Raw genomic sequence first — 10,464 nt, forward strand, 5'->3', positions numbered from 1 at the left:
AAAAGCAAAAGAAAATGATAAAAACTTAAAAAGTTAAAATCCTTCGAGATGTAGTTATGTTACCACATCTACTAGTTAGGAAAATTTAAAAACTTAAATTTGGACATGTTTTGGAAAAAGTGTAGGGAAAATGTAAAACGACTATAACTTTTGCATAGATGTCAGAAAAAAATGTATAATATATCAAAATGTTCAGCACGAAAATCCGCATCCGATTTTGACAGCCTACAACTTGTCTGCAAATTTTTAGAATTCTCAAATTCTAAAAGGAAAAAAAGTTATGCTCAAATTTCAGTTTTTTTTGAATTTTTTTAAATCTGGTCAAACTATGGTCAAACTACTTATTCAAGAAGTATTAGTGTTACTAAATAATTATTCAAGAATATTACTGTTACTAAATAATTATTTCAGTTTTTTTTAATTTTGGTCAAATCTGGTCAAACTATGGTCAAACTACTTATTCAAAAAATATTAGTGTTACTAAATAATTATTTCAGTTTTTTTGAATTTTGGTCAAATCTGGTCAAATTGTGGTCAAACTATGGTCAAACTATTTATTCAAGAAATATTAGTGTTACTAAATAATTAAAGTTTTTTAGAACAATAGTTTCAAACTCAAACAGTGAAATATGTGACTTCATGCTCAAGCTAAATTCCTGAGGGTTGATAGAATTGACATCTTATTATTGTCAGGAAAACAATAAGTGCAGACTTGGAAACGAGGGAGAATAGAACCCGGAAGTTAAGCATGCTCAGGCTGGAGTAGTGAGAGGATGAGTGATCGTCCGAGAAGTTAGATGATTTGGGATGATGAGGGGTGATTAAAGATTAGAGGTTAAATTGAGCAGTGATGAGGGGTGATTAGAGATTAGAGGTTAAAATAATTCAGAAATTTGAAAATCAAAAAAAAATTCAAAAAAAAATTCAATTTTTTTTTCAAAAAAAGTCATAAAATTTTCTTTAGTACCAGTTGGTGTTACTAACCGGGACTAAAGGTGGACCTCCAGGCAGTGGCCACATGGAGGGCCTTTAGTCCCGGTTCGTGTAAGAACCGGGACTAAAGGGGGAGGCTTTAGTAACGAGAACCGGGACTAAAGGCCCTTATGAACCGGGACTAAAGGCCCTTTTTCTACTAGTGGACGCTCTTGGCATCGTGTCCTTCTTGAGAGCTATGTGGCGGCGGGCCCCGCTTGGGTACTTTGGCAGTTGCAGATGGTGTGCCTCCATTCCTCCAAGTGGTAGTTGTTCCAGGGAAACCCTAGGTCTGGGTCACTTTGGTGTCGTTCTTTCCTCCTGGGGCATCGTCTTTGAGTAGTGGTTCACTGGAGAGGCCAACTGGTGAAGTGGTGTTACATCGACCACATTGAAGACGATGGGTCTCGGCGACGTGGAGCAGTGGAGTCTCAGTGTCTGGACGCGGTTTGATCGACGCACGTAGGCTGGTGGCGCTGTCTGCTGTCGTCGACGACATATATGATTGGCAGGATCTTTGTAGTAATTCCTCTTGAAGACAGGGTGATGGAAGATGGCGGCGGCGTATCTTAGAGCGTGTGCAGGTGGTGCACGTTATGGGATGCCTAGACGGGATGGTCTTAAGACCACTGAATTAGATTGTGTCTATATGCTTGTTATACTCTGGTAAATAATCAATAAAGATGGCTACATGCATCATGTTGATGCAGAGGCCAGGGTAATCCTTCTTTTCAAAAAATAGTATATAGAATGGAAAACTACATAGAAGTATACCACATTAATTAAAAAGGTCAATCTATCTATCTATCTATCTATCTATCTTTTATTATACTAGCACATATGCCCGTGCGTTGCAACGGGTGCAACATAATGTTCAGAAATCAAGCATTGCAACGAGTGCAACATAATGTTCAGAAATCAAAAAGGTAATTTACCATACCACTCAAATGTTGCAACAGGTGTTTAGTTGGCGGTGGAATTGAGTGTTGAGAAACTTTGTCTCAAGAAGGACAGTCAAAGTGTGGCACATGCTTTCCAATCAAGAGATCAAGAACGTTTGAGGTTTAGCCCTCTTATAGAAGAGATCAAGGAATTGCTTACTGGTGAGGATGAGCATTGGGTGATCTGGTCGAGGCGATGGGCGAACAAAGCGACTGATATTCTTGTGAGGGAAGACTGTGTTAATAAGTTGTGTGAAACTTGGTGAACTAAGAAATAAATAAAGCAGCCCTTGCCCTAAAAAATTAGTAAAACAAAATTAAAGTACGAACAAGATCTGTATCAAATGTTACGAACTAAGAAGGTTTGAATTACTTGAATTGAGAGTCTTCGTCAAAAGGAATGATTCGAGTCAATACTTAACAACACTTTATATGAACATTGGAATCAAAAGGCTAATCAGAGTTAATGTTGACTTTGGTGCATAGCTCAGCTTGAGTACATCAATGTAATTATACTACATCCACACTGCATCATCAGTTCCCTTTTCTGGTGACCCATAATATATTAATAATTTTATTAAACTACATCGAAACTGTGTTGCAGTCACTCAGCAAATCCATTTATTTGTGTGTGTTGTAACAAACAAATCAACAAATTTATCATTAGATAAACATATCATAAGCAAGCACTACGCAACACGATCTCTCTCTCTTTTTCATCCGCATAGTAGCAGCGAATAGCATCACTAACACCGAAGATCATCCTAAAGTAAAATAAAAAAGCATCGCAACTCTCTCTACCCCTTGATCCATCTTATAAGCGAACGGCAACATAGTATAAAAAATACCATCTCATCTCTCTCTGTCCCGGTGTCTCCATCTCACTACATCGCAGCAGCACGAACAGCAATAGTAGGCTAGTTGCCACAAAAATATGTATCAACTTCTAATCAAATGCACTAACGGGTTAAACCTGATTCTGGGCGGAAATTATCCATGTTCTATGGTGCTATTTCTAAAGCAATCCAACGGTTAGTGATCTAGGTGCCCCAAACATTGTACCAAAATATCAGTCTGAAATATGATTCTGGTATTAAAACGCAAGACATGTTCCACCATTTAATCTCTCCCTAATCTTTACCTAATCTCTACCTAATCTCTATCTCTATCTCTACCTCTCTATCTCTACCTAATAATAATAAAGCAAACTGGGTTTCTGTCGTACGTCGTCGGCATTTTTACAGAAAAACCCCTATGATATTAAGTAATTAACCCGCAGTCTAGTAAATAAGTGAAAAAAAACGTTTCGTATTTCTAATCCACCCGCGGACGCGTGTGCGGTTTGCCAACAAAAACCAACCCAGAGTCGAGCGACCGCGCCTCCCGATCTGGATCCTCCGCCTCCCCGCCGTCGGTCCGCATCCTCCGCCACGCCATCCCCGCGCGCCGGCCTACCTCCTCTCCGCCGCGCCCTCCTCCCCACACCACGGCCTGCCTCCTCTTCGCCGCACGCGGTTCGCCGACACCGAGGCCCAGGCCGCAGCGCTCCAGGCCCGCGTCGGCCGGCTGGAGCGCACGCCGCCGACCACGACCGGGCTGCTCAACACGCTCCTCGCCGCCGTGGGCAACGGCTGGGAGGAGGAGGACGCGCGGGAGGCGGGGCAGCGGCATAATCAGCGCGTATTGGATCCAGCCGAGGCTGAGGAGCCCGCGAGATCCCGTGACAGGGGGTCTACTCGTCGTCCTCTTGCGCGAGACGACTGAGGGACGCGGCGGCGCGGGTTTGACTCCAGAGAACGGCGACAATCCGGCTGCCACCGGACGGATCCAGATGGAGGAGGGTCAGGGAGGCGCGCGGGGGAGGCCGTCGAGGTTTGGGGGCGCCGGATCCAGAGTTCGAGGTGGCGCCATGGTTGCTCGGTGAGCTCCTGCAAGGGAAAGGGAACATGAGCGGCGGGGAGACTCTGCTATTCACCGGAGATAAGAAGAAGAAGATGAAGACGCAAACCGGTGAGTATAGATCAAGCACAGAAAAAACAGAGGGATTTATTAAGAAAAAAGAAGAGAAACAAATCCACCAGCAAACCATGGAGCAGCTCCAAAGAGGACACCAAGAACCAGGACAAGCATGGAGCAGCCGGCTGGAGGTAGTCAGTAGTTAGCAAGAGGCGCTCGCCGGCTGGAGGCGTCTGCAGGCTAGATTCTCTCCCCGCTGCTCCAGGCCAAGCATGGAGAACGGAGGAAGAAAAGAGGAAAGCAGAGACAGGCGGAGAGCACGAGGAGGAGCTGGTTCACGCTGGCTATTGCCTCCGTCGTTCTCCGTATGTGGTTATCCCACAAATATAATTTTTTTAGGCCAACAAATGGAAGAATGCGTGTGCATCCCTCAAAAGTGTGCTTGCTTTTTTTTAATAAGTGCGCGTGTTTTTCTATTCCCTCCGTCACGGTTTAAAAGGCGCGTTTGAAAATTCTCTGGGACCTAGGTGGTTATCTATTGGTTGTGAGATGGGCTAAAAATAGCATTCACACTATGCATGCATATAGAAATAGTATATCCGAGTACTAATTAGCTACTAGAAATAAATGTAATCCGCCCTAAACCTTGTCTATTGTGAAAACGCACGCAAATTTAACTGTGCCTTCTAAACTGTGACGAATGGAGTAGAAAAAGAGCCTACCGTCTGCGTAAAATGCTTGTGTTTGGGCCCAGTTCAAAAAGAAAGAACAGAAATATAATCTTGCAAGCCAAACAACCAACATTTTCTAAAAAAATACAACATAGTAAAAACTTATTTTTTTCGAACATTAATAAAAAGTTATATATAAACAATCACACTTCAATGCACCACTACTCTTGTTGCATTTGACAGCCTCAGAGAATTGTTGTGAAACAAACAAATCAGAAACTCTCTTAGCCCGTTTTGAACCACACTTTTTGTTCTCTGTTTTATTTGAGAAAGTGCCCAATTTTCTAAAATTTAAACGGAGTATATGTCTCACACCACAAGTAATTTTAATACGGTTCTAAAAAAACAATAATTTTCATACGTTTTCTCTGTAACGATGCATGGACATTCAGACAAAGAGATGATATATCCAATTTATTGGTTGAATAATCTAAATGTTTTAACTAATATAATTTGTATATTAGTATAATTATTGTATGTATTATATTCTCATTGGTTTGATTTGAAGTCACTATTTTATCATCTCGTTGCAACGCACGGGCCCTTTTGCTAGTTAATTAATAATAAAGGGGCTAACGCTTCTTCCTCCCTAATTTTCGTCCGTTTTCGTACGTCAAAGGTTTTTTCCCGTCCGTCCTTCAAAGGTTCGTACGTTTATTCGATCTGTTTGTTCGGTTAAAACCGAATCTGATCGAAAGAAGCAACATGGACCACACGCAACGAGGCCGAATTATTTCAGCCCGAGCTGGGCCAAATTATTCCGGCCCATCCAGGCGGCCCGATACAAAAAATTGTTGCCCGGTGTGGCGAATCGAACTTGCAACCTGATGTGCGAAATCCAATTAAGCTAAGCTCGTGTTGCATGGTAATAAAAAATTGATTCACCTATAAAATAGTCCCACCTCATTTCCTTACATCCAATTTTCCTAATTTATATACGTCTTCAATTTTTCTAGGTAACAAGGAGCCATCTCGAAAATTATTAAGGAAGGAAATAAACCATCCGTGGTAAGGAAGGAAATAAAAAAGAAGGAAAGAGGGATTGAATAAAAGAATAAAGAAGGAAATAAGGAAGGTAAAGAGGAAATAAATAGGAGGAAAAAATAAAGATGAAAAAAAAGGCATTGAATGAAAGAATAAATAATGAAAAATGAAGGAAATAAAATAGAAGGAAAGAATAAAAGAGGGATTTCAGTCTGTGATAGAGAACAATAATAAAGAAGAGGAAAGAGGAGAATTTTAACGTAGACGCGCCATGGCGCTCAAGTTTCTACTGCTAGAACGAAGTCGTGCGAACAGAAACAAAAGTAGGCAGCGAATTGGATCTTTTTAATCATATTTTTTCTATTTTTCTATCATACTTAAAGTGGGGAAATGAAAGGAGACGTGAACTCCTTTTTTAGCCGACTTGGAATCCTAAACATGTAGGAGTACATGTCAAAGAGGATGCATCTTTTTTGTTAATTTTTTTCATCAAGTTAAAAATTGGTTACAGAAGTGTAAAAAACATTGCTGCTCGCAAACATTAAAACTTAATGCATGGCTGTTAAAGTAAATAATTAACGCATGCAGTTTCATTAATAAACAAATAAAAAATGTACAGTGAATGAAAATAAATAAAATGTGAGTATGCACAATTTTCCTAGATCCATAATCCGTATACTTTCGTATGCCCTATGGAGGATGACTATAGCTAGCTTGAGAAGAAAAGTTAGTGCAAGTATCGAAACTCCATCGTGTGGCAATTGCTTCACTTTACTTTGTTTCAGTTCACAAATGTTAATGGGGTAAAATACCATTTTATTTTTATAAGGACTAAAACAATTAGTGCATGTTAGGGTTATAAATGTGCAAAAATAATTGGTTGCTCACAAACATTAAAACTTTTCTTGCGGGGTCACAAACATTAAAACTTAATTCATGGTCGGTTTAATTAAATAATTAACAAATGCATTTTGATTAATACAAAATCAAAAATATAGTGGATTAAAATAAATAACATGATTTTTTCCAGAGTAAGTAGAAATAATATGAGTAACAAAACATTAATTTAATTCAAGTATGTAATAGATAAATCCAATCGGTTGCTCATGTCATGGTTTGATTCTTTATTGAGGAAATTCATTATTTTTCTTCATAATCTCAAAGTGATTTTTTCCCCGCAAAAAAAATCTCACAGTGATTTTGTTAGCTACCCTAAACATTTAGTTACATTAAAAGGTCGCAAAATTTGATTGTATGTGCTATTTATTATTAACGATAGGAAGTTATGTTAATAAGCACGTGCTACTCATTTCTAGCAGCGTTTGTTTTGCTCCGTAGCGAAGTACAAAAGTAGTCTCGGGCACTACGACAATTGTCAGTGACGGTGGGAAGGGGGATAGGCGGTGACACAGAAGGGCGTCTGTTGAAAAAAATGACATGGGCTTGTGGAGGTCTTGAGACTATGCTTTATTGAGATAGGGGCATGCGATATTTTTTTCTCCCGTTGCAACGCACAGGCATTTTTGCTAGTACTAGTAAGTGTGCACGTGCAACGCACGTCTGTACTAATATAAATGATAATAAGCAGACAAATTTATGAACTAAACTGGATGTTGTACAGTTTCGCCATAACTTCAAATATTGTGTCAAATGAAATTGATTTTCATCCATTGTTTAGATATACATAGTATTTGTAAAAAATGCATTGATCACATAAAAAAATAATAGGTATACTCATTTCATAATGCAATGCAACTTGTGTTAAGAACAAAAACAAGAAAACCTTGCTCATAAAAAGATAATCCAGAAAACTTGTTGAACAGTCACAAAATCAAGACAATGAATGAATGCATAGGTCCTCTAATTTAGGCTCTAGTCAATATGGAGGTAGCTCTGGTAATACTTGTTCAGCTTCAGCTGCACCCAACTCTTCTTGTTTGTGCTCTTAACCGGCTACAAGTGTACTCGACCACATCAGATGCCACTATCCCGCCATCTGCACCATCACCACGACAACCAACACCAACACCTTTACGCTCTCCTTCGTCCTTTCGTCACGGGCAAGAACCTGTACCATGTCGAACCACGGCACGCACCGCCCATGGCATGCAGAGCCACATCATGGTGCGATGCGACCGTAAAGGCGAGCAGAGTGCCAACGCTACAGTTATGGGCAATTTACAACTGGAATATACATGTAACAATATGTAAATCACCAAAGAATGATATTCAAAGTACCAGATCAGAAACGTAATTGTCGAAGTCCAGTGATATCCATCACTTGAAGAAAGATATAGGGGTGGCCAATGCACTTTGACGGAAAATGATTAAATATAAAATTCAAGTATAAGCGTTCACAATGCTACATTCTTCCTGGAGTGAGGTATACTGTGCCATTAAGATATTGATGTTAAGAAGGTAGTTAAAATTATTCTTTGAGAAAATGTAATTTTGCATATTCCTTCTAAATAGTACATGAAGGCAATGTTATTGTGGAGGCCAAGGCAGAGTACATCTATTGGCAGTGTTATTGTTCAGGTCAAGGAAGAGTATGGCAACTTAGAATTTAAATGCATGTCATAGAATCTTCCTTTTCAAAAATACACATCTTTACTTTTCAAGTGTGTTGATTTTTCCATCAAATTATCTGAAATTTCCCACATTATTCATGGTCATAGAACCGGATTGTTTTATATCTCTGATTAGCAGACTACTTTAATTTAAAGAAGCAACTATTGTAGACCTATATGAATAACTTTAAGGAAGTATATAAAAAATTACACGGCAACAAACATGACTTACGGGTTCAGGTGTCATCTAAAAAATCTATTAACAGTTAGGGTATTCTAGTTCGGAAGAGCAGAACAAATAAGTATATTGGCTGTGATAATAGTCAGTGTCCTTACTCAGTTTCCATTCATAGTTGTACGCCGTTCAATGAATGCCACTCCCTTTAAGCAGTAAAAAATATGATGATGTTCTGTTAAAGTCGTGTATGGAAAGCAAGAGCAAGATAGCCCAATATGATATACGAATTGAAGAGCTTAAAAGGGAAAGGTCGATTCTAGAGATACATTATACATAACATAACTATTAGCACCTTTGAGTACCCAAAGTTGCAAACTTTCCCACGAGATGTTGGACTCTCATCCAAGAGAGTCCTTTACAGTTTAAGATCACGGTGACAAATTTCCTGCATTTCTAGCATCAGTTCACGGGCAATTGTTTTCTGCCTTGGTTTCCTTCGACAATTTTCAAAAGAAAAGCGCACCATGAAATGACAGTAGCAGACCTTCGAAAGTAGTTGCTGAAAGAAGTACCTATTTGTTGACAAGAAAAAGCATACAAGTTAAATGATTACATCATTATAGAATAAATAAATACAAGCACCACCGGTTAAATTTATTTTTAATGTAAGTGTTGTACATCAGCCACACAGGCTGCAAAGCAATTCTCAACATTTAGTTCAACTGGAATCACCAAGTAATAAACATATCATGAAAATAAACTTTCAGTTGGTCGATCTGCACATGTGTAGGGGCAGTTAGTGGCAAGCTTAAAAACCAATATACTGCAGCCTCAAAATATTGACGTGAACTATATGGTTCAGAAATTAGAACACGTGCCATGTTCTCTAATCAATTTATGCCATTAAATCATTTAGTCAAGCAACCACCATCCCAATTGCAATGCAGAGAAAAGTCTAATGCATAATGCTCATCATTCTGAAATGTTGGTAGTCCAGGAACACGACATGAAACATTACCATTACAAGATGTAACTCATGCAGAAATCAAGGTTATCCCTCGCCATGTTGTAAGCTCAATCTGAAGTTTACATCGGTGCAGGTTGGCCTTATCCACCACAACAGCTCTCATAGACAACAATAGTAGAGAAATGCAAGTTTAGAGATCTATCAGTAGGACACACACGAAAGAAATCATATTAACAACTTCATTCACACCCTATCGGCAGTTCCCTTGGTTGAATTATCAAATCAAATTAGTAAGTAGGCACGCACCAACAAACTGCTAAAAAACCCAACCTTTGATGTAGAAGTCATGGTAACTCATCTTCTAGTTAGAGAGTCGGATGAACACCGTGAGCCACAGAAACTTGGTGAGAACCCATCCACATCTTCTCCTGCCTTCACAACCGCCGCAAACACGTGTTGGGTGCACCTTCGTGAGCGTTCCTCCTATTGCGGCAATGCCAGCCCAAGATTGGAGAAGCACAAGAATTTGAATCAAAAATTGACAGAAATTTCCTCACAAATAGAGCACTAAGAAACCGATAAAATATCCTATGAATTTGAATCCTGCAAATCAATCGTCCCGCAGAGCGCTAAGGCACCTTAATTAGCAGCAGCTTCGTAGGTGCACACGATGAGGAGCAGCGGGCGGCAGCGGCGTCCGTGTTGTCTGTTTGGCGGCCGCAATCTCAAACACCAGCTTACATCATCCAGCAGCAGGGCTGCGACCACAGCCTGGAGCAGGGGAATGCCGACCGTGAAATCCCGAATTCAAACCCGCCCAAGCCCGCGATCCAGCAAGCCGAGATCGGGGAGCGACGCATCCCAGGAAAGAGTAACCCCGCGGCGGTGCTGGCAGGCCCATCAGCGAGCGTGAAGTGGGAGCGGAGGATGGAGGGGAGGGGCACCGCGTGCGCGATGCGGCTCGTCTGCACCTCGCTGTACACGGACGTACCTGCCGCAGTAGAGGAGGAGTGGCGGGGGCTGCGACCTGGTCTCGCGTCCATCAAAAGAGGATCGGCGGGGGCGGCCTCCTACGTGGAGCAGCATAGCTGGCGTGTGCGGGGGTGAGAAGCACCGGTGGGCTGTTGCCTGGGTAAGAACAGGGCAGGGAGTTGTTGCGGCCGCC

General features: G+C 40.7%; 1 long non-coding RNA gene across 1 annotated transcript; it reads right to left on the minus strand.

Moving 5' to 3' along the window:
* Positions 1 to 8,655: 8,655 nt before the first annotated feature.
* LOC119289789 lies at positions 8,656 to 10,354 on the minus strand. Its single transcript, XR_005141615.1, has 3 exons — positions 9,938 to 10,354; positions 9,351 to 9,782; positions 8,656 to 8,904 (listed from the first exon to the last, which is right to left on the minus strand). It is a non-coding gene; the product is annotated as an uncharacterized LOC119289789 (long non-coding RNA).
* Positions 10,355 to 10,464: the final 110 nt, after the last annotated feature.

Source organism: Triticum dicoccoides, chromosome 4A (assembly GCF_002162155.2).
Source record: "Triticum dicoccoides isolate Atlit2015 ecotype Zavitan chromosome 4A, WEW_v2.0, whole genome shotgun sequence".
NCBI lineage: Eukaryota > Viridiplantae > Streptophyta > Magnoliopsida > Poales > Poaceae > Triticum > Triticum dicoccoides.